Source organism: Nerophis ophidion, linkage group LG26 (assembly GCF_033978795.1).
Source record: "Nerophis ophidion isolate RoL-2023_Sa linkage group LG26, RoL_Noph_v1.0, whole genome shotgun sequence".
NCBI classification, from domain to species: domain Eukaryota; kingdom Metazoa; phylum Chordata; class Actinopteri; order Syngnathiformes; family Syngnathidae; genus Nerophis; species Nerophis ophidion.
Genome location: NC_084636.1, coordinates 36,024,080 through 36,050,723, shown reverse-complemented (window position 1 = coordinate 36,050,723; position 26,644 = coordinate 36,024,080). Strand labels below are relative to the sequence as shown.

At 37.2% G+C, this 26,644-nt stretch overlaps 1 long non-coding RNA gene across 1 annotated transcript; it reads right to left on the bottom strand.

Moving 5' to 3' along the window:
- Window positions 1-348: 348 nt before the first annotated feature.
- On the bottom strand, window positions 349-26,644 carry LOC133543796 (uncharacterized). The gene is made up of 3 exons (XR_009804525.1): window positions 26,481-26,644; window positions 24,097-24,247; window positions 349-405 (listed from the first exon to the last, which is right to left on the bottom strand). It is a non-coding gene; the product is annotated as an uncharacterized LOC133543796 (long non-coding RNA).

The window sequence follows — 26,644 nt, the reverse complement described above, 5'->3', positions numbered from 1 at the left end:
TTTTGTGCAAAACAAAAGTCGCCAGGGATCATAAATATGTCAACTTGAACTTACACAACTCTCATGTGACACGTTTCTCTTTTTTGAGGCCTTCTAAAGCATAAACAAACCCTAGTAAGTGTCAGCTAACAAGGCGGATACAAGGAATACACCATTGCCTTGAGAAAACGTTGACACTGGTGACCTGCATGTGAAGCAAGTATTACAATATTCTTATTATAAGCCCTAACGCCAAGGAACTACTTTTAGAGAGCTAACTACCTTATGCTGCTATATTGACATATTGAGCTGCTGCATGGCCTCTGAGTAAGTGAAAGTTAATTGTAGATGATAAATTGTGTCTCTCACCTGGATAGTAGAAGGTTGTGGACATAAACCCACAAGTTGGTCCACTTTGACGTCCAACTGGAAAAAACATGAAGAAAAATATTTTTAAGCCCTTTGTGAGGATGATGATGTATTGTTCATGTAAACTGGAAGATGCAAACATCCTGTCAGTCTTTATCCCAGTGAGAGCAGACATTGTACAGTAAGGGATTGTTTTATTATGTTTTATGACGTCTGCCGTGGTTACTGTTGTTGTTGTTGTTGTTGTTGAAGGAAAAGGGAACATGTGTCGTATAAAAATACATAAGTATGAAATGTTATTATGAATGTTACTACATGACATATATACTTACATCATGTATATATTACATGTTATTATGAATGTTACTACATGACATATATACTTACATCATGTATATATTACATGTTATTATGAATGTTACTAGATACTACATATATACTTACATCATGTATATATTACATGTTATTATGAATGTTACTACCTGACATATATACTTACATCATGTATATATTACATGTTATTATGAATGTTACTACATGACATATATACTTACATCATGTATATATTACATGTTATTATGAATGTTACTAGATACTACATATATACTTACATCATGTATATATTACATGTTATTATGAATGTTACTACATGACATATATACTTACATCATGTATATATTACATGTTATTATGAATGTTACTACATGACATATATACTTACATCATGTATATATTACATGTTATTATGAATGTTACTACATGACATATATACTTACATCATGTATATATTACATGTTATTATGAATGTTACTACATGACATATATACTTACATCATGTATATATTACATGTTATTATGAATGTTACTACATGACATATATACTTACATCATGTATATATTACATGTTGTTATGAATGTTACTAGATACTACATATCAGCTCCGAGCGTTTTGGCAGGAAAAGACGAGATGGCGCCCAAGGCTGATTATAGTGAACTTAAAAAGGCGATCGATACTCTGATCGAGGAAGTTGCTACAATCAAGGAGCAGCAGAAAACAATCATGGCCCTTGTTGTGCAGCTGGATCAGATAAAAGCTGACAATTTGGAGAAAGACAAGAACATTGCAATTCTGGAGAACAGAGTTGCTGATTTTGAGCAGTATACACGGATCAATGACGTGATCATCACCGGACTTAGCATCAAACCCCGGTCTTACGCACGAGCTGTAACCCCAGAAAATGGAGGGGAGCCGGCGGAGTTGGATGTCGTTTCAATTGAGCGACAGGTAGCGGTCTTCATGCAGTCCAAGGATATACAACTGGACTGTAACAGCATCCAAGCATGTCACCTTTTGCCCAGGAGAGGGACAAACGACAAGGCGAGCGTTATCCTGAGATTTGTAAACAGGAAGCACAAGATCGCGTTGCTAAAACAGGGAAGGAAGCTAAAAGGAACAAACGTTTACATGAACGACCATTTGACCAAACGAAATGCTGATATAGCTCGAAAAGTACGCCAAATGAGGAGAGAGAAGAACATTCTACAAACTTGGACAGCGAACTGTAAAGTATTCATCAAACTCAACGGTACTCCGGAGAACGCCAAAGTGCTGGTGATTAGAAACATGGAAGATCTGAACGAATATGACGTTTGAACTGGACTGTAAGGTAAAAGCGACTAAACACAATCATGACACACATTGACAATACGCAAGATGCAAGCCATGACACGAGCCACATCATTCAGTTGATAAATGAATATGACAAAGTACAGTTGAAAGCATCCCAATACACTGAGCACCACCTACAAGACATGGAACAGGATGTAGACCCGGACAATAATTTCCTCCTCAATATCAATGAGAACTGCTGCTACTATACCAATGAACAGTACAACCAGAATATTATTACTAAAGGCAAATGATCAATTATCCATTTTAATAGTAGAAGCTTAAATAGGAATTTCAAGGACATCAAGGACTATTTACACACATTTTCACAACCATTTAACATAATTGCAGTATCTGAAACTTGGATTAACAGTGAAAACGTGTCAGATTTTGAACTGGATGGTTATGACTTTATTAATATAAATAGACAAAACAAGGGGATGGAGGGGTGGCAATCTATGTGGATAGCACCTTGAGATTCAAACGTCTGGATGATATGACAACTGTGGTTGATAACCTACTTGAATGTCTAACGGTTGAAATTTGTATGGAAAAAAGTAGAAATGTCATTATTAGTTGTATATACAGATCACCAGGTGCAAGCATTGCACATTTTACAGATTGGATGGAATGCCTGTTTTCAAAGAAGAGTAATGTTAATAAAGCTGTCTTCATTTGTGGAGACTTTAATATCGACCTTTTAAATCCCAGTAAAAATAACGATATAGTTAATTTCATTGACACAATGTACAGTATAAGTTTATATCCCAAAATCAACAGACCTGGTCGAATTTCATCCCACTCTGCCACTCTAATCCACAACATATTTACCAACGATATTGAAAATAAGACCGTAAGTGGGCTATTGATCAAAGATATCACTGACCACCTCCCAGTTTTTCTGATATTTGATGGTAACTACAGGACAAAAAAATTAGAAAAGCCAACCCAATACAGAAGAAGGAGATCAGAGGAATCCATTAGTTCATTTAAACATGATTTACTGGAGCAGAATTGGGATGTAATTTATGAAAATGGTGATGTTAATAGTGCTTACAATATATTTTTGAGAATATTTAGGTCATTATATGATAAAAATTGCCCGATAAAAGAATGCATCAGCAAAAGAAAGTATACTAATTGTCCTTGGATCACAAAGGGATTGCAAAATGCTTGTAAAAAGAAAACAAAATATAAAAAATATAAAAACAAGTTAACTAATATTATGAGGTCAAATAAGAGGGATTATTATAAGAAATTACTAGATGATAATAAAAATAATATCAAAGGAATATGGAATGTATTAAACAGTATTATAAGAAACAGGACCTCTTCAAATAACTATCCAACGTATTTCATGAATGATGGTAAAGAAAATGATAATATTGAAGATGTAGCTAATGCCTTCAATAAATTCTTTGTAAGTATTGGACCCGGACTTGCAGCAAAAATCCCAGATCCACGGACAACTGGTAAAAATATGGAGGGATTGTTGGAGATAAATCTCAATTCTATGTTTTTAAATGCAGTGGGTGAAGAAGAAGTGTTGGATATTGTAAACAAATGTAAGAACAAAATGTCCACAGACTGCAATGACATTAGTATGGCATTGGTGAAAAATGTCATTACAGGAATATCAAAACCATTAACATATATCTGTAATCTGTCATTTCAAACCGGCACATTTCCCAATGAAATGAAAATAGCTAAAGTTATACCTCTGTTTAAAACTGGGAGCAAACATCACTTCACAAACTATAGACCCGTCTCTTTACTTCCACAATTTTCTAAAATATTAGAAAAACTATTCAATAACAGGTTGGATGCATTTATAGAAAAACATCATTTACTCCCTGACTGTCAATATGGGTTTAGATCAAACAGATCTACATCAATGGCAATCATTGAAACAATAGAGGAAATCACAAATGCCATAGACAAGAAACAATATGCAATGGGAATATTTATTGATCTAAAAAAAGCATTTGACACAATTAACCATGATATATTAATCAATAAAATGGAAAAGTATGGAATCAGGGGAGTTGTACTAGACTGGCTTAAAAGTTACTTAAATAAGAGACAACAGTTTGTGAAGTTGGGGAATTGCTGTTCATGGTGTTTGGACATTGCTTGTGGTGTCCCCCAGGGGTCAGTGTTGGGGCCAAAATTGTTCATCCTGTATATCAATGATATCTGTAAAGTGTCTACATTATTGAAATTAGTCTTATTTGCTGATGACACTAATATTTTTTGTTCAGGGGATGATTTAAATCAATTACAGGAAGTCATTTAAATCAATTACAGGAAGTCATTATGGAAGAAATGAGTAAACTAAAAGCTTGGTTTGACTATAATAAATTGTCATTAAACCTGACTAAGACTAAGTTAATGCTGTTTGGAAAGAGGACACGTGAAACAAGGGTACAGATACAAATAGATGGGGTGGATATTGAAAGGGTTTTTGAAATAAAATTCCTTGGAGTTACAATTGACTATCAAATGAACTGGAAAGCACATATAAAACATGTACAGTCTAAGCTGTCAAGAAGCATCTCAGTAATAAATAAAGCAAAGCAGGTTCTAGATCACAAATCACTCCACATTCTCTACTGTTCATTAGTTTTACCATATTTAACCTACTGTGTGGAAGTCTGGGGGAATAATTATAAAAGCTCATTAAAGTCAATAAGTATACTTCAGAAAAGAGCTGTACGCATCATCAACAAGGTTGGATATCTGGACCATACTCATTCACTATTCTTACACTCAAAAATATTGAAATTTAATGATATTATTTTGTATCAAACTGCACAAATAATGTATAAAGCCAAAATAAATAAACTCCCAGGAAGCATTCAAAAATTGTTCAGCACACGAGAGGGGGATTATAACTTAAGGGGACATTTTAATTTCAAAATGCTTGGTTGTAGAACGACCATCAAAAGTGTATTTTTATTTCAGTCTGTGGAGTGAAACTATGGAATGGTTTGAATGTGGAGTTAAAGCAATGTCCAAACATAAAGCAGTTTAAAAAGAAGTTTAGGTACATGCTATTCCAGAGGTACACACATGAAGAAGGGCTTTGATATTGGCTTTCTTGTGTGACAAAAGAGTTAGGGGCTGCCCATTGAGGCACTGGTACTGCTGTTTTGTTGTTTTGTTTTCATGATACTATTTCCATGAGCACTTGTGGTAACGGTGTGGCTATGTATGTGTGTAGTGTGCATATGTATGTATATATGTATCATGTATGTGTGTAGTGTGCATATGTATGTATATATGTATCATGTATGTGTGTAGTGTGCATATGTATGTATATATGTATCATGTATGTGTGTAGTGTGCATATGTATGTATATATGTATCATGTATGTGTGTAGTGTGCATATGTATGTATATATTTATCATGTATGTGTGTAGTGTGCATATGTATGTATATATTTATCATGTATGTGTGTAGTGTGCATATGTATGTATATATTTATCATGTATGTGTGTAGTGTGCATATGTATGTATATATGTATCATGTATGTGTGTAGTGTGTATATGTATGTATATATGTATCATGTATGTGTGTAGTGTGCATATGTATGTATATATTTATCATGTATGTGTGTAGTGTGCATATGTATGTATATATTTATCATGTATGTGTGTAGTGTGTATATGTATGTATATATGTATCATGTATGTGTGTAGTGTGCATATGTATGTATATATTTATCATGTGTGTGTGTAGTGTGCATATGTATGTATATATGTATCATGTGTGTGTGTAGTGTGCATATGTATGTATATATTTATCATGTATGTGTGTAGTGTGCATATGTATGTATATATTTATCATGTATGTGTGTAGTGTGCATATGTATGTATATATGTATCATGTGTGTGTGTAGTGTGCATATGTATGTATATATTTATCATGTATGTGTGTAGTGTGCATATGTATGTATATATTTATCATGTATGTGTGTAGTGTGCATATGTATGTATATATTTATCATGTATGTGTGTAGTGTGCATATGTATGTATATATGTATCATGTATGTGTGTAGTGTGTATATGTATGTATATATGTATCATGTATGTGTGTAGTGTGCATATGTATGTATATATGTATCATGTATGTGTGTAGTGTGCATATGTATGTATATATGTATCATGTATGTGTGTAGTGTGTATATGTATGTATATATGTATCATGTATGTGTGTAGTGTGCATATGTATGTATATATGTATCATGTATGTGTGTAGTGTGCATATGTATGTATATATGTATCATGTATGTGTGTAGTGTGCATATGTATGTATATATGTATCATGTATGTGTGTAGTGTGCATATGTATGTATATATGTATCATGTATGTGTGTAGTGTGCATATGTATGTATATATGTATCATGTATGTGTGTAGTGTGCATATGTATGTATATATGTATCATGTATGTGTGTAGTGTGCATATGTATGTATATATTTATCATGTATGTGTGTAGTGTGCATATGTATGTATATATTTATCATGTATGTGTGTAGTGTGTATATGTATGTATATATGTATCATGTATGTGTGTAGTGTGCATATGTATGTATATATGTATCATGTATGTGTGTAGTGTGCATATGTATGTATATATTTATCATGTATGTGTGTAGTGTGTATATGTATGTATATATTTATCATGTATGTGTGTAGTGTGTATATGTATGTATATATGTATCATGTATGTGTGTAGTGTGCATATGTATGTATATATGTATCATGTATGTGTGTAGTGTGCATATGTATGTATATATGTATCATTTATTTATATACAAGCTCGGGGCGGCATAGCTCGGTTGGTAGAGCAGCCGTGCCAGCAACTTGAGGGTTGCAGGTTCGATTCCCGCTTCCGCCATCCTAGTCACTGCCGTTGTGTCCTTGGGCAAGACACTTTACCCACCTGCTCCCAGCGCCCCCCACACTGGTTTAAATGTAACTTAGAAATTGGGTTTCACTATGTAAAGCGCTTTGAGTCACTAGAGAAAAGCGCTATATAAATATAATTCACTAATTCACACATTAAGTTTGTACATAGAGTGAACAAGGAAGTTCGAGCTCAGAGTAATTTATGATTTAAAGAAAAGGGGTGGGATTAAATAAGTGTATACTTCTTCTCACTCCTTTTCAAATATGTAAAAAAAAAAAAAAAGTCAAATGCTCATTTGTTTTTTTTTTATTCTCCATTGTTTTCATTTTGTTATAATAGCCGTTAAGGCTATAGCACTGTATTGGATCATGCTTGCTCTTGTTTATTTTGGGTTTTTTTTGCATATTTGAAATAAAAATATATCAATCAATCAATCAATATACTTACATCATGTATACATGACATATTATGAATGTTACTACATGACATATATACTTACATCACATATATTACATGTTGTTATCATGAATGTTAGTAGATACTACAAACCCCGTTTCCATATGAGTTGGGAAATGGTGTTAGATGTAAATATAAACAGAATACAATGATTTGCAAATCCTTTTCAAGCCATATTCAGTTGAATATGCTACAAAGACAACATATTTCATGTTCAAACTCATAAACATTTTTTTGTTGTTGCAAATAATAATTAACGTATAATTTCATGGCTGCAACACGTGCCAAAGTAGTTGGGAAAGGGCATGTTCACCACTGTGTTACATCACCTTTTCTTTTAACAACACTCAATAAACGTTTTGGAACTGAGGAAACTAATTGTTGAAGCTTTGAAAGTGGAATTCTTTCCCATTCTTGTTTTATGTAGAGCTTCAGTCCTTCAACAGTCCGGGGTCTCCGCTGTCCTATTTTACACTTCATAATGCGCCACACATTTTCCATGGGAGACAGGTCTGGACTGCAGGCGGGCCAGGAAAGTACCCGCACTCTTTTACTACGAAGCCACGCTGTCGTAACACGTGCTGAATGTGGCTTGGCATTGTCTTGCTGAAATAAGCAGGGGCGTCCATGAAAAAGACTGTGCTTAGATGGCAGCATATGTTGTCCCAAAAGCTGTATGTACCTTTCAGCATTAATGGTGCCTTCACAGGTGTGTAAGTTACCCATGCCTTGGGCACTAATGCACCCCCATACCATCACACATGCTGGCTTTTCAACTTTGCGTCGATCACAGTCCAGATGGTTCGCTTCCCCTTTGGTCCGGATGACACGATGTCGAATGTTTCCCAAAACAATTTGAAATGTGGACCCGTCAGACCACAGAACACTTTTCCACTTTGCATCAGTCCATCTTAGATGAGCTCGGGCCCAGAGAAGCCGGCGGCGTTTCTGGATGTTGTTGATAAACGGCTTTGGCTTTGCATAGTAGAGTTTTAACTTGCACTTACAGATGTAGCAACAAACTGTATTTAGTGACAGTGGTTTCATGAAGTGTTCCTGAGCCCATGTGGTGATATCCTTTAGAGATTGATGTCTGTTTTTGAAACAGTGCCGTCTGAGGGATGGAAGGTCACGGTCATTCAATGTTGGTTTCCGGCCATGCCGCTTACGTGGAGTGATTTCTCCAGATTCTCTGAACCTTTTGATGATATTATGGAGCGTAGATGTTGAAATCCCTAAATGTCTTGCAATGTCACTTTGAGAAAGGTTGTTCTTAAACTGTTTGACTATTTGCTCACACAGTTGTGGACAAAGGGGTGTACCTCGCCCCATCCTTTCTTGTGAAAGACTGAGCACTTTGTTGGGGAAGCTGTTTTTATAGCCAATCATGGCACCCACCTGTTCCCAATTAGCCTGCACACCTGTGGGATGTTCCAAATAAGTGTTTGAAGAGCATTCCTCAACTTTATCAGTATTTATTGCCACCTTTCCCAACTTCTTTGGCATGTGTTGCTGTCATCAAATTCTAAAGTTAATGATTTGCAAAAAAAAAAAATGTTTATGAGTTTGAACATGAAATATGTTGTCTTTGTAGCATATTCAACTGAATATGGCTTGAAAAGGATTTGCAAATCATTGTATTCTGTTTATATTTACATCTAACACCATTTCCCAACTCATATGGAAACGAGGTTTGTACATATGTACTTACATCGTGTCTATAAAACCTTGATGGAGGAATAGAACAATTCTCATCACCTCCATTGTTAGCTGACTCTTGCTAGAGAGTATTTATGATATAGAATGCAAGCAAGTGAAGCTACTTGCTGCAAATGAGAGTTATGTATGCACAGCAGGGGGGCTCCTGGTGGACTTTTCATCAGCATCGATGCTTTTGTGGCTCTCAATACTCTCAATAAACCCCCCTGACCCTTTTCACGCCCCGAGTCGGGCTGGAGAGTGTGGGGCGATACAAGTGTTTGCAGGGGTGGATATGGAACTTTGTTGATATCTTTTATCAGCTGCAGGAGAGAAAGATGTTTTATTTGAAATGGAACTTCTGGGATGGTAATCCTGCAGCTAGCAGGACAGGAAGGAAGATCCAACATAGCTTTTATTGATATCAATTCTGTATCGGGCTATATGTTGATATCGTTGTATCGCCCAGCTTCGAAGGCAACTATGCAACTAATTGTTTTATTTCATTTATTATTACTTTATTGGTAGTACTATTAGATCTCAACTTATTACATGTTATTGTGTACAATGTGCTAATGTATATTACATGTTATTGTGTACAATGTGCTAACAATGTATATTACATGTTATTGTGTACAATGTGCTAACAATGTATATTACATGTTATTGTGTACAATGTGCTAACAATGTATTACATGTTATTGTGTACAATGTGCTAACAATGTATTACATGTTATTGTGTACAATGTGCTAACAATGTATTACATGTTATTGTGTACAATGTGCTAACAATGTATTACATGTTATTGTGTACAATGTGCTAACAATGTATTACATGTTATTGTGTACAAAGTGCTAACAATGTATATTACATGTTATTGTGTACAATGTGCTAACAATGTATTACATGTTATTGTGTACAATGTGCTAACAATGTATTACATGTTATTGTGTACAAAGTGCTAACAATGTATATTACATGTTATTGTGTACAATGTGCTAACAATGTATATTACATGTTATTGTGTACAATGTGCTAACAATGTATTACATGTTATTGTGTACAATGTGCTAACAATGTATTACATGTTATTGTGTAAAAAGTGCTAACAATGTATATTACATGTTATTGTGTACAATGTGCTAACAATGTATTACATGTTATTGTGTACAATGTGCTAACAATGTATTACATGTTATTGTGTACAATGTGCTAACAATGTATATTACATGTTATTGTGTACAATGTGCTAACAATGTATTACATGTTATTGTGTACAATGTGCTAACAATGTATTACATGTTATTGTGTACAAAGTGCTAACAATGTATATTACATGTTATTGTGTACAATGTGCTAACAATGTATATTACATGTTATTGTGTACAATGTGCTAACAATGTATATTACATGTTATTGTGTACAATGTGCTAACAATGTATATTACATGTTATTGTGTACAATGTGCTAACAATGTATATTACATGTTATTGTGTACAATGTGCTAACAATGTATATTACATGTTATTGTGTACAATGTGCTAACAATGTATATTACATGTTATTGTGTACAATGTGCTAACAATGTATTACATGTTATTGTGTACAATGTGCTAACAATGTATATTACATGTTATTGTGTACAATGTGCTAACAATGTATATTACATGTTATTGTGTACAATGTGCTAACAATGTATATTACATGTTATTGTGTACAATGTGCTAACAATGTATATTACATGTTATTGTGTACAATGTGCTAACAATATATATCACATGTTATTGTGTACAATGTGCTAACAATGTATATTACATGTTATTGTGTACAATGTGCTAACAATGTATATTACATGTTATTGTGTACAATGTGCTAACAATGTATATTACATGTTATTGTGTACAATGTGCTAACAATGTATATTACATGTTATTGTGTACAATGTGCTAACAATGTATATTACATGTTATTGTGTACAATGTGCTAACAATGTATATTACATGTTATTGTGTACAATGTGCTAACAATGTATATTACATGTTATTGTGTACAATGTGCTAACAATATATATCACATGTTATTGTGTACAATGTGCTAACAATGTATATTACATGTTATTGTGTACAATGTGCTAACAATGTATATTACATGTTATTGTGTACAATGTGCTAACAATGTATATTACATGTTATTGTGTACAATGTGCTAACAATGTATATTACATGTTATTGTGTACAATGTGCTAACAATGTATATTACATGTTATTGTGCACAATGTGCTAACAATGTATATTACATGTTATTGTGTACAATGTGCTAACAATGTATATTACATGTTATTGTGTACAATGTGCTAACAATGTATATTACATGTTATTGTGTACAATGTGCTAACAATGTATATTACATGTTATTGTGCACAATGTGCTAACAATGTATATTACATGTTATTGTGTACAATGTGCTAACAATGTATATTACATGTTATTGTGTACAATGTGCTAACAGCAGTCTGACATAGAAGAGTAAGAAAATGGAAGTAGAAGTGTTTGGCAAGAAGATGTGTGGCCAGTCACTGGATATGAAGAGTGGGGGTGCAGAGTGAGTGGGGGTGCAGCAGCTGGAGAGAAGGTTAGTGAACAGAAAAGAAAATGGATGCAAAGCACATCTGTCATGCATGTTGGCCACGCCTCCCGTTAGTGTCATGTGACTTGTACTTGATACACTTCACTCTACTTTCTGACAATAATCACATCACTTCCTGTCATTAAGTAAGAATATGTTATTAAGTAATATGTCCTTAATTAAGAATATGTTATTAAGTAATATGTCATTAATTTGGAATATATGTCATTAAGTAAGAATGTTATAAAAACAAGATGGTTTTTAGCATGAAATATAAAAATCTAATATCGCACTTTCACCACATCACTTCTTTTAAAGTGTATTTTACAAGATTGTGTAGCTGAATTAAACATAAAAAAGGCTGAATGAAGTAAAAATAATTCTACAAAAGTGTTGAGAGGACAGAACCAATCAGATCATGTTGTTCAGTATCGTGATCACTGATTGGCTCAGCCTCAGATAATGATATATTACATTACTAACATACTAATGATATATTACATTAAATCATATATTACATATTATTTTCAGATATATTATTTAATGTAATATACCATTTGTCTGTTTAATGTAATATATCATTAGTATCACACATGATATCACACACAAGTAAACAGGCTGCAGGACAGCTTGTATCGCACATGATATCACACACAATTAAAAACACTGCAGGACTGCTTGTATTGCACGTAATATCATACACAACAGGACTGCTTGTATCACACATGATATCACACAAAGGTAAACACGTTGCAGGGCCGCTTGTATTGCACATGATATCACACACAAGTAAAAACACTGCAGGATTGCTTGTATCGCACATGATATCACACACAACAGGACTGCTTGTATCACACATGATATCACGCACAAGAAAAATTCTGCAGGACAGCTTGTATCGCACATATCACACACAAGTAAACATGCTACAGGACTGCTTGTATCACACATGATATCACACACAAGTAAACATGCTACAGGACTGCTTGTATCACACATGATATCACACACAAGTAAAAATGCTGCAGGACAGCTTGTATCGCACATGATATCACACACAAGTAAAAAGGCTGCAGGACTTTTTGTATCGCACATGATATCACACACAAGTAAACATGCTACAGGACTGCTTGTATCACACATGATATCACACACAAGTAAACATGCTGCAGGACTGCCTGTATCGCACATGATATCACACACAAGTAAACACTCTGCAGGACTGCTTGTATCGCACATGATATCACACACAAGTAAACATGCTACAGGACTGCTTGTATCGCACATGATATCACACACAAGTAAACACTCTGCAGGACTGCTTGTATCGCACATGATATCACACACAAGTAAACACTCTGCAGGACTGCTTGTATCGCACATGATATCACACACAAGTAAACACTCTGCAGGACTGCTTGTATCGCACATGATATCACACAAGTAAACATGCTACATGACTGCTTGTATCAGATATTTTAGATGCAATCCGTATGATCCCATACTTTTTTTGTTTGTTGATATTGGCCTAATTTCTGACATCAGTATCAGATCGGGAGGTCCCTAAATACATGGAGAAATATGCAAATGAGACACCACCAACAGACTGCAGTCCTGTGGGAGCACTGACATCATTTGTTCACATTCATGGTAGCTAAGATGGCGTCCTCAGCACACAACATGACGTCAGTGGCTGCTACTTGCAGGAAATCTGGGGGAGGAGTTGAGTAGAAAACAACATGGCTGATTGTTGTGCTAATCTTTTCCATTCTGCTGGTTCGTCCTCCAACTCTGTGTTTCCAAAGTCCCGGGAGCGGGGCCAAGACCTCATTAGGGTTTGTTTTCCCTGCGCAGCCAAGGTCGCTCCGCTTCCAATCCACGCCGCCACCAATCCAAACACGGCGGCTCCAAGTACCCCCGCTCGTAAACGCATCCAGATGTCCGCAAACACGCAGCTCGCCCGCCATTGGACGGCCAGCTGATCAGACAGATGTGGGGGGCGGAGCCTTGGGGCCCCAATGCCAGCTAACCTTTGTGCTGCGTAATCCTCACTCCTCATTCTTCACCTGCACATTCAAATCATTCTAGTCCATTCTTGGGGGCCACCATTCCATTCACCATCAATTCTCCATTCACAATATATACTTTTTTAACAACATTGGGGGCCACTTCTGTCATCAATTCTCCATTCACAATATATACTTTTTTAACAACATTGGGGGCCACTTCTGTCATCAACTCCATTTCTCCATAAAAAAGTTCAGTGCCTCGGAAAAACGTTTACATTATTTAAACAAGTAAAAACTCTGGGTTGAAATTGTACTTCCTCTTATTGCTCAAAAGCATCTAGCCATCCATAGCGATCCTACTCGTGTGTATTCTTCATTCATCACTCCAAGCCACGCTTGTAAGTTTTACAATATAACTAAAACTATTCTTACTTACTAAGGCGTCCCATGTGTGATGTCTGTCGGAGTGTTTTCATGCATATTTGTACCTTCTGTCATAATGTAATCAAGCTAGCGTCGTTAACATCAGCTAGCACGCTAACACATGTATAAATTACTTCTTATATTGTTTCATTTTCACAAATTCCTCAGCAAATTCAGCAAAACATCAGCGTGGAGTTATTGAGTCTGTTTAGCTTATTGGAGAGCTATCTTGCGCAGCTAGTGGGTTCATGACCATGACTTCTGTTTTGTTTGATCAGCCATTTTACTGCCTTGTTACAGACATCATTTGGAAACAATTAAGGTATGTAAATAAACAACTTATCACAACATATATATGTGCCACTTATCAAAACATAAATATCTGCAACTTATCACAACATATCTGCAACTTATCACAACATATCTGCAACTTATCACAACATATATACCTGCAACTTATCACAACATATATATGTGCCACTTATCAAAACATAAATATCTGCCACTTATCAAAACATAAATATCTGCAACTTATCACAACATAAATATCTGCAACTTATCACAACATATATATCTGCAACTTATCACAACATATCTGCAACTTATCACAACATATCTGCAACTTATCACAACATATATACCTGCAACTTATCACAATATATCTGCAACTTATCACAACATATATATCTGCAACATATGAGGTCCTCTCCAAGGTTCTCATAGTCATCATTGTCACCGACGTCCCACTGGGTGTGAGTTTTCCTTGCCCTTATGTGGGCCTACCGAGGATGTTGTAGTGGTTTGTGCAGCCCTTTGAGACATTTGTGACTTAGGGCTATATAAGTCAACATTGATTGATGATATATATCTGCAACAGCTACATGTAAAATGTAGTGGGTGTGGCTAAATCCAGAAAATATAATATGTAGCTCCAATTAAAAAAAGAAAAAAAGGAAAACTACCATGTGTCAGCAAATATTTGTGTGAGAAGCAGCCAATCAGGTGCTTCACTCTTCATTTAGCAGAAGTGGGTGTTGACTTTTGAAGCAACTCATTTATCTGCACCTACTTTTTTTACACTGATGGTTGTTGTTTTTTTACATAGAATATTTGTTACGCTGAAAATGTATATACTGAATATTTTTTGCACTGAATTTCTTTGTACTGTTTTTTTTACACCAAATATTTCTGTACAGAAATTTTCTGCACTGATTTTTTTATAAACTGATTGTTTTACCATGATTTTTTTATTACACAGGTTTTTTTACATACTTTTTTTCTGCTAAATAAATAGACAGACTTTTTTTAGACGGAATTTTTCTGATTTTAATTATGATATGCCAGTGATTTTTTATGCTGAATATTTAATAACTGATTTTTTTTTTTACACTGAATTTTTAAGCAACAATTTTTTTTTTTTACACTGAATTTTTTTTCACCAAATTTTTCTGCACTGAATTTTTCTTCATACTGTTTTTTCCACACTGATTTCTATTTTAAATATATATTGTTTTACCCTGAATAATTATAGGCTGAAATCTTTTACACTGAACTTTTTAAACCAAGTTTTTTCACCAAATATGTATGCACTGAATTGTTCTACACTAAAATTTTTCTGCAATAATGTTTTATAAAATAAATTTTTTTACACAATTTTTTTACACTGATTTCTTTTTTTACATAGAATTTTTTTATACTGAATATTTATAAGCTGAAATTTTTTACACTGAATATTTCCTGCACTAAATATATTACATGTTATTATGAATGTTACTCCATGACATATATACTTACATCATGTATATATTACATGTTATTATGAATGTTACTAGATACTACATATATACTTACATCATGTATATATTACAAGTTATTATGAATGTTACTACATGACATATATACTTACATCATGTATATATTACATGTTATTATGAATGTTACTACATGACATATATACTTACATCATGTATATATTACATGTTATTATGAATGTTACTAGATACTACATATATACTTACATCATGTATATATTACATGTTGTTATGAATGTTACTACATGACATATATACTTACATCATGTATATATTACATGTTATTATGAATGTTACTAGATACTACATATATACTTACATCATGTATATATTACATGTTATTATGAATGTTACTACATGACATATATACTTACATCATGTATATATTACATGTTATTATGAATGTTACTACATGACATATATACTTACATCATGTATATATTACAGGTTATTATGAATGTTACTACATGACATATATACTTACATCATGTATATATTACATGTTATTATGAATGTTACTACATGAAATATATACTTACATCATGTATATATTACATGTTATTATGAATGTTACTACATGACATATATACTTACATCATGTATATATTACATGTTATTATGAATGTTACTAGATACTACATATATACTTACATCATGTATATATTACATGTTATTATGAATGTTACTACATGACATATATACTTACATCATGTATATATTACATGTTATTATGAATGTTACTACATGACATATATGTATATAGAGCATGTATATAAAACATCAGAGGACTTCATAGGCAGAACAGAGCTCATTCTGTTACCTCCTCTGTTAGCTGACTTTTGCTAGCCTTCATTTACGATTTAGAATGCATTAAAAATGGTGTTTTTGTCTTACATAAGAATTGTGAATGATAGACACAATTAAAAAAAAAAGCACTATAATGATATAAGGCAGGGGTGTCCAAAGTGCGGCCCGCAGGTAATTTTTTAACGGCCCCACGGCACATTGTAAAATACTATAAAAAAAAACAAAAAAAAACATAAAAGTGTTATTAAAAGAGCCAACAAGTGAAATGTAACAATAACATGTTGCAATGTTTATTCTAATAACAAAAAGCTGCCATGCAGGTTGTTTCTTTCTTTAAAAAATAATAATTAATCAAAATCAATGACATTATGAATTATTGAGCAAGATGGCGGCGCCCGGACGGGCTGCGACACTGCGGTGCTCTTGCTAAAGATGGAACATTTGGCGGAAATGCCGGACAGTTCTGCATACTTCATGGCTGGCTCGCATCGTGGTCACTCCGTGATCACGTACGACCGCCAGACACTTCTGGATATGGACATATTGGGCCGTTTTGGACTGATAGACGCGGGCGTGCTAAACATGCTAACTAGCTTGGGGATACATCGGCGGCTACATCCAGCGGCCTGTGAAGCAGGGGAGTCTAGTAGCAGCGGGGGCCGTCTACGGAGCAGACGCCAGCGGTGTGATCGGAAACGCGGATGTCGAGCGGGGCTAAAAACAAAGCAGAAGGCTAATCCCCACAGTACACCACTTCCCTCCACCCTGAAGACGGATTTAGATGGAAAATGCGAGACTACTGGTCTGGGTAAGGAGTCTGTTAAATTAGAACAAGTTTTTTCTGCTTTGAGTGTTTCAGAGTTGGACATGTGTTTTACTGAGGTGGCTAACTATGATGCGTGCAGTTTATCAAAGCAACAAACAAACAATCGGAAAATCCCCGTTACTGAGGAGGCTAACTATGATGCGTGCAGTTTATCAAAGCAACAAACAAACAATCGGAAAATCCCCGTTACTGAGGAGGCTAACTATGATGCGTGCAGTTTATCAAAGCAACAATCAAACAATCGGAACATTCCCGTCGTATCAATTCCTAGATATGGTCGTAATTATACTGTATGCACTGGGCATAATAAACACAACATTATTAATATTGCTACTACGGATAATTTGATCAAAAATTCCCTAAAACAGCCCACTACCTATAATGTAGGTTTTTTAAACATAAGATCATTGTCTCCCAAAACGTTGTTAGTTAATGATATTATCAGAGACAACAATCTTAACGTCATCGGTCTCAGCGAAACCTGGCTTAAACCAAACGACTTTTTTGCGCTAAATGAGGCATGTCCTCCTAACTTTACACATGCGCATATTGCCCGTCCGCTTAAAAGGGGTGGGGGGGTCGCACTAATATACAACGAAAACTTTAACCTTAGTCCTAACATAAATAATAAATATAAATCGTTTGAGGTGCTTACTATGAGGTCTGTCACACCGCTGCCTCTACACCTGGCTGTTATCTACCGCCCCCCAGGGCCCTGTTCGGACTTTATCAATGAATTCTCAGAGTTCGTTGCTGATCTAGTGACACACGCCGATAATATAATCATAATGGGGGACTTTAATATCCACATGAATACCCCATCGGACCCACCGTGCGTAGCGCTCCAGAGTATAATTGATAGCTGTGGTCTCACACAAATAATAAATGAACCCACGCATCGCAACGGTAATACGATAGACCTAGTGCTTGTCAAGGGGATCACCGCTTCCAAAGTTACGATACTCCCGTATACTAAAGTATTGTCCGATCATTACCTTATAAAATTCGAGGTTCAGACGCATGTTCGTCAAACTAATAATAATAATAACTGCTATAGCAGCCGCAACATTAATACGGCCACAACGACAACTCTTGCTGACCTACTGCCCTCGGTAATGGCACCATTCCCAAAGTATGTGGGCTCTATTGATAACCTCACTAACAACTTTAACGACGCCCTGCGCGAAACCATTGATAACATAGCACCGCTAAAGTTAAAAAAGGCTCCAAAAAAGCGCACCCCGTGGTTTACAGAAGAAACTAGAGCTCAGAAATTATTATGCAGAAAGCTGGAACGCAAATGGCGCACGACTAAACTTGAGGTGCACCATCAAGCATTTAGTGATGGTTTAATAACTTATAAACGCATGCTTACCTTAGCTAAAGCTAATTATTACTCAAATCTCATCCACCGTAATAAAAACGATCCTAAATTTTTGTTTAGTACGGTAGCATCGCTAACCCAACAAGGGACTCCTTCCAGTAGCTCCATCCACTCAGCTGATGACTTTATGCAATTCTTTAGTAAGAAAATTGAAGTCATTAGAAAGGAGATTAAAGACAATGCGTCCCAGCTACAACGGGGTTCTATTAACACGGACACGATTGTATATACGGCGGATACTGCCCTCCAAAATAGTTTCTCTCGTTTTGAGGAAATAACATTAGAGGAATTGTTACAACGTGTAAATGGAATAAAACAAACAACATGTTTACTTGACCCTCTTCCTGGGAAACTGATCAAGGAGCTCTTTGTATTATTAGGTCCATCAGTGCTAAATATTATAAACTTATCACTTTCCTCGGGCACTGTTCCCCTAGCATTCAAAAAAGCGGTTATTCATCCTCTCCTTAAAAGACCTAACCTCGATCCTGACCTCATGGTAAACTACCGACCGGTGTCTCACCTTCCCTTCATTTCAAAAATCCTCGAAAAAATTGTTGCGGAGCAGTTAAATGAACACTTAGCGTCTAACAATCTATGTGAAACCTTTCAATCCGGTTTCAGGGCAAATCACTCGACGGAGACAGCCCTCGCAAAAATGACTAATGATCTATTGCTAACGATGGATTCTGATGCGTCATCTATGTTGCTGCTCCTCGATCTTAGCGCTGCTTTCGATACCGTCGATCATAATATTTTATTAGAACGTATCAAAACACGAATCGGTATGTCAGACTTAGCCCTGTCTTGGTTTAACTCTTATCTTACTGATAGGATGCAGTGTGTCTCCCATAACAATGTGACCTCGGACTACGTTAAGGTAACGTGTGGAGTTCCCCAGGGTTCGGTCCTTGGCCCTGCACTCTTCAGCATCTACATGCTGCCGCTAGGTGACATCATACGCAAATACGGTGTTAGCTTTCACTGTTATGCTGATGACACCCAACTCTACATGCCCCTAAAGCTGACCAACACCTTTCGGATTGTAGTCAGCTGGAGGCGTGTCTTAATGAAATTAAACAATGGATGTCCGCTAACTTTTTGCAACTCAACGCCAAAAAAACGGAAATGCTGATTATCGGTCCTGCTAGACACCGAACTCTATTTAATAATACAACTCTAACATTTGACAACCAAACAATTAAACAAGGCGACACGGTAAAGAATCTGGGTATTATCTTCGACCCAACTCTCTCCTTTGAGGCACACATTAAAAGCGTTACTAAAACGGCCTTCTTTCATCTCCGTAATATCGCTAAAATTCGCTCCATTCTGTCCACTAAAGACGCTGAGATCATTATCCATGCGTTTGTTACGTCTCGCCTCGACTACTGTAACGTATTATTTTCGGGTCTCCCCATGTCTAGCATTAAAAGATTACAGTTGGTACAAAATGCGGCTGCTAGACTTTTGACAAGAACAAGAAAGTTTGATCACATTACGCCTGTACTGGCTCACCTGCACTGGCTTCCTGTGCACTTAAGATGTGACTTTAAGGTTTTACTACTTACATATAAAATACTACACGGTCTAGCTCCATCCTATCTTGCCGATTGTATTGTACCATATGTCCCGGCAAGAAATCTGCGTTCAAAGGACTCCGGCTTATTAGTGATTCCCAAAGCCCAAAAAAAGTCTGCGGGCTATAGAGCGTTTTCCGTTCGGGCTCCAGTACTCTGGAATGCCCTCCCGGTAACAGTTCGAGATGCCACCTCAGTAGAAGCATTTAAGTCTCACCTTAAAACTCATTTGTATACTGTAGCCTTTAAATAGACTCCCTTTTTAGACCAGTTGATCTGCTGTTTCTTTTCTTTTTCTTCTATGTCCCACTCTCCCTTGTGGAGGGGGTCCGGTCCGATCCGGTGGCCATGTACTGCTTGCCTGTGTATCGGCTGGGGACATCTCTGCGCTGCTGATCCGCCTCCGCTTGGGATGGTTTCCTGGTGGCTCCGCTGTGAACGGGACTCTCTCTGCTGAGTTGAACCCGCTTTGGACTGGACTCTTGCGACTGTGTTGGATCCATTGTGGATTGAACTTTCACAGTATCATGTTAGACCCGCTCGACATCCATTGCTTTCCTCCTCTCTAAGGTTCTCATAGTCATTATTGTCACCGACGTCCCACTGGGTGTGAGTTTTCCTTGCCCTTATGTGGGCCTACCGAGGATGTCGTGGTGGTTTGTGCAGCCCTTTGAGACACTAGTGATTTAGGGCTATATAAGTAAACATTGATTGATTGATTGATTGATTGACCTATTCAAAGCTCCAATAACCTCACGTTAAATTTTCCACTTTGAGATATTCTTTGGGGGAAATGTTGCATATTTTGTGTTTGCTATGTAAAAGTGAGCTGTTTTTTTTTTGTTTTTTTTTAAAAAGGGCCTATAACAAACAAACAAAAAACATAAACAACATTAAAATTTATAATCTGAAGTTGATCTGGATGTTTGTGTGCTAAAAGTAAACAAATAATAAAACTTAAAATGTATTTTTTAACACTTTAATGAGAAGGACCCTTTTGGATCCCCAATAATTGTTGTGTATTTTTTTTTTTTTAAGTGTCATTGCTAAAAAAATTATAATAATAATGAATTAAAATCAATGTTCTTATGAGCTCCAATTATTATATAATCTCAAATATTCCACTTAAAAAAGTTATTGGGTGAAGATATTACATATTTTGTGTTTTTTTCCCCCTAAAAAAACTGTTTTCTTTGACGAAAAGAGCATCCAACTTAAATATTTAATAACATTATATTGACAGATAGACCTAATGTTGATGTAGAGATTTAAACTTTGAATAATAATAAGGTCAAGGCAGCAGCTGCTCTTCATGATGGGCGTACATGTGGCCCTCCCACTGCCTTTCTGACTACAAGTGCAGAGGACGCATTAAAAGCTTTTCGAGAGCTTTTAATTAGCCGCAAGTTACAATTAGACTGCCTCACTTTCCTGTTTTTAAAAGGCCTTTGAGCCGGGAGCTTTGAATGTGTTGATGGTCGCCGCAATGACATCACCTGTCACCTCTCACCTGTCACCTGTCACCTCTCACCTGTCACCTGCCGCCTCCAGGCCTTTTGTGGCCCTGGACAACATTTCAACTGTGGCCCTACTTCTGGCCTTCATACTACACTACAACCTCCATTGCAACACAAACCACACACCTCTACACCAACCATAACTTCCTCAACTGGCTAACGTTTGCTGTGGTCTGGAACAACATGGTAACCTTTGCTGTGGTCTAGAACAACAAGGGAACGTTTGCTGTGGTCTGGAACAACATGGTAACCTTTGCTGTGGTCTAGAACAACAAGGGAACGTTTGCTGTGGTCTGGAACAATAAGGTAACGTTTGCTGTGGTCGGGAACAACAAGGTAACGTTTGCTGTGGTCTGGAACAAGAAAGTAACATTTGCTGTGGTCTGGAACAACAAGGTAAAATTCGCTGGGGTCTGGACCAAAAGGTAACATTTGATGTGGTCTAGAACAACAAGGTAACATTTGCTCTGGTCTAGAACAACAAGGTAACATTTGCTGTGGTCTGGAACAACAAGGTAGCATTTGCTGTGGTCTGGAACAACAAAGTAACATTTGCTGTAGTCTGGAACAACAAGGTAACATTTGCTGTGGTGTGGAACAACAAGGTAACGTTTGATGTGGTCTAGAACAACAAAGTAACGTTTGCTGTGGTCTGGAACAACAAGGTAACGTTTGCTGTGGTCTGGAACAACATGGTAACCTTGCTGTGGTCTGGAACAACAAGGTAGCGTTTGCTGTGGTCTGGAACAACAAGGTAACGTTTGCTGTGGTCTGGAACAACAAGGTAATGTGTGCTGTGGTCTGGAACATGGCGAACAAACAACTATCAGAAACACAGCCAATATTACATACAGGTAATGTATGGCGGCATGGCGTAGTGGGTAGAGCGGCCGTGCCAGAAACCTGAGGGTTGAAGGTTCGCTCCCCACCTATTGACATCCAAGTTGCTGCCGTTGTGTCCTTGGGCAGGACACTTCACCCTTGCCCCCGGTGCCACTCACACTGGTGAATGAATGATGAATGAATGACAGGTGGTGGTCGGAGGGGCCATAGGTGCAAACTGGCAGCCACGCTTCCGTCAGTCTACCCCAGGGCAGCTGTGGCTACAGATGTAGCTTACCACCACCATCGTGTGAATGAATGATGGGTTCCCACTTCTCTGTGAGCGTTTTGAGTATCTAATAATAGAAAAGCGCGATATAAATCTAATCCATTATTATTAATATTATTATATGTAAATGAAATACAAAGAGGATATAAGTAAAGGAAATTAAATGAGCTGAAATATAGCTACAAATGAGGTTTAATAGTGCAATATGTACATACAGCTAGCCTTGCAGTCATACACTGAGCAAACATGCCTGATTAGCACTGCACACAAGTCAAGGACATCAACACAGCTCACCTTTGTGCATTCACACAGTTTAAAACATTTGGTGGACAAAATGAGACAAAGAAGGAGTGGCATAAAAAACGTCTTTCTGTGGCAGCGTCGGAGAAAGTTATTCATGTAAACAAACTCCTGCGTCACAGGCCACACAACTATGATGAGTTCAAGGACCGCCCAAATTAGGACAAAACTGCGCTGGGCAAATCCTCTCATCAGTGTAAGAATTGAATCCAAACAGAGGACTTTAAAACGTAGGAAGGTTTGGGTCATGTTTGTCCTCTTACACAAATTAAAATAAAAAATATATTTCCTAGATTTTCCATTTTAATTAATTTTTAAAAGAGCCGCTAAGTTGCGGGTTGACGACCTCCGGTTTATTTAACTGGAGAGCTAGCTTGCGCAGCTAATGGGTCCATGACCATGACTTCTGTTTTGTTTGATCAGCCGTTTTACTGCCTTGTTTGGAAACAACGAAGGTATGTAAATAAATATTTCAGTGTAAATAACTCACTTCACAATGTATATATCTGCCACTTATACATGGAGAATGTTTTTCTGAAATGTAGTGGGTGTGGCTTACATAATAGTGGTGTGCTCTTACATAGTCAAGAACATGTGGTATGGGAGGAACCAACCTTCTTAGGCAGTTTGTCTGGTAGAGTTGCAAAGTGTGTGGACAACACTCTCGGTGACATCTTCAGTGGAAAGAAACGGGGTCACCACATCAGACTCGGTCAGGTCTCTGGCCAGCAGTGGACTCCCAATCAGAGGGGACAGCAAGGGGATCTGAGAAGAAGGAACATGTTGATGGCTTGGACAACAAACATAGTGGACGCTCTTGACTTGACTGTTGCTACGCCGCATGTTTGTCAGGGTCACCTCAAAACTTGATGTGGGCCAGTCCAGCAGGAAGTTGGGTGAGAAGTACGGGAATAAACATTTATACAATATTTCTGTGTAAATAAGTACTTTCACAATGTATATATCTGCAGCTTGTATGGAAAATACATGGAAAAATGTTTATTTTGCCTAAAATTTAGTGGGTGTGGCTTACATGGAAAAAAAAGTAGTCATACTTTACTAAACTCCTCCTAGGGACTTTGACCAAATGAGTCGGGAGTAAAATGACAGATATTACACATATAGGCGATGCTAAATTGCATATCAATTTCTCATACATCCTTAAATGTGGGCGTGGCATGGCGTTAAAACTTTGCTCCCATGGTTTTTGGCCATTTTTGGGGGGAAAAGGGACCGTACTTTAACAAACTCCTCCTAGGGACTTGGACCAAATGAGTCGGGGGTAAAGATATTACACATACAGGTGATGATAAATTGCATATCCATTTCTCATACATCCTTGGATGTGGGCGTGGCATGGCATTAAAACTTTGCTCCCATGGTTTTTGGCCATTTTTGGGGGGAAAAGGGACCGTACTTTAACAAACTCCTCCTAGGGACTTGGACCAAATGAGTCGGGGGTAAAATGACAGACACTACATATATAAGTGATGATAAATCAGAAGATCATGTTTCCTACTTCATAAGATATGGGCGTGGCATGGCAGAAAACTTTGCTCCCATGGTTTTTGGCTATTTTGGGGGGGGGGGGAAGAGGTGGTACATTAACAAACTCCTCCTAGGGACTTTGACCAAATGAGTCGGGAGTAAAATGACAGATATTACACATATAGGTGATGCTAAATTGCATATACATTTCTCATACATCCTTAGATGTGGGCGTGGCATGGCGTTAAAACTTTGCTCCCATGGTTTTTGGCCATTTTTGGGGGGAAAAGGGACCGTACTTTAACTAACTCCTCCTAGGGACTTGGACCAAATGAGTCGGGGGTACAGATATTACACATACAGGTGATGATAAATTGGGTATAAATTTCTCATACTCCATAAGATGTGGCCTGGCGTTAAAACTTTGCTCCCATGGTTTTTGGTTATTTTTGGCAGAAAAAAGGGTTGGTACTTTAACAAACTCCTCCAAGGGACTTTGACCAAAGGAGTCACAGTTAAAATGACAGATATAACATATAGGCCATGATAAATTGATAACAAATTTTTCCTATTCCATAAGATGTGGGCGTGGCATGGCGCCAAACTTTGCTTCCATGGTTTTTGGCCATTTGTTTGGGGAAAAAAGGGTGGTACTTTAACAAACTCCTCCTAGGGCCTTTGACCAAATGAGTCGGGGGTAAAATAACAGATACTACACATTTAGGCGATGACAAATTGCGTATAAATTTCTTATTCGCCATAAGATGTGGGCGTGGCATGGCGTAAAAAAGGTTGGTACTTTAACAAACTCCTCCTAGGGACTTTGACCAAATGAGTCGGGAGTAAAATGACAGACACTACACATATAGGTGATGATAAATCAGAAGATCATGTTTCCTACTTCATAAGATATGGGCGTGGCATGGCAGAAAACTTTGCTCCCATGGTTTTTGGCTATTTTGGGGGGGGGGGGGGGGGAGAGGTGGTACTTTAACAAACTCCTCCTAGGGACTTTGACCAAATGAGTCGGGGGTAAAATGACAGATGTGTGCAGATGCTCTGGCACTACACTGACAAAAAGAGCATCAGTTGAGTATGTGTCTAGATTCTGGTTGGGGTGCGAGTCTCTCTTAGGCCGGTGGCTGTCCGGATGAGGTACCTGTGATTCCAAGTCCAAGGCATCAACCAGTTTGTTTTGTGACGGGACTTGAAATAGAGCGTGCAAATAGGCGGCAGCTGTGAGATCAAGCGAGACAGGAAGTACATCACAACACCGTTCCATGTGTACATTCAGCTCTCTTGTTGGCGGCGGCTGTCAGGAGACGAGCACTTTCATTGGATCACAGGCACTAAAGCGAGCGGCGCTGAAAGGAAGAGGGTCAACGCCACGGCGGGGTTTGTTTCTAATGAGACGATAAGAGGGAAGGAATCTTTTTTTTTTCCTCCAGGGCTGACAAGTCTCATACGGACTTGTTTGTTTACTCCCACCGCGTCAGATGAAAGACCTCACCTTTCATTAGCGTCTTTTCACTTCCTGTCCAGGACAACAAGTGAGATGAGCGCCATTTCCTGAAGGAAGGTCCATCTCTACTGATGTCATGTTGAGGTCACGCCGTCCTGCTTGGATCACTCGGGCTTTTATTTTGAAAACCCAGGCGCACTTCCTCTCCTGCA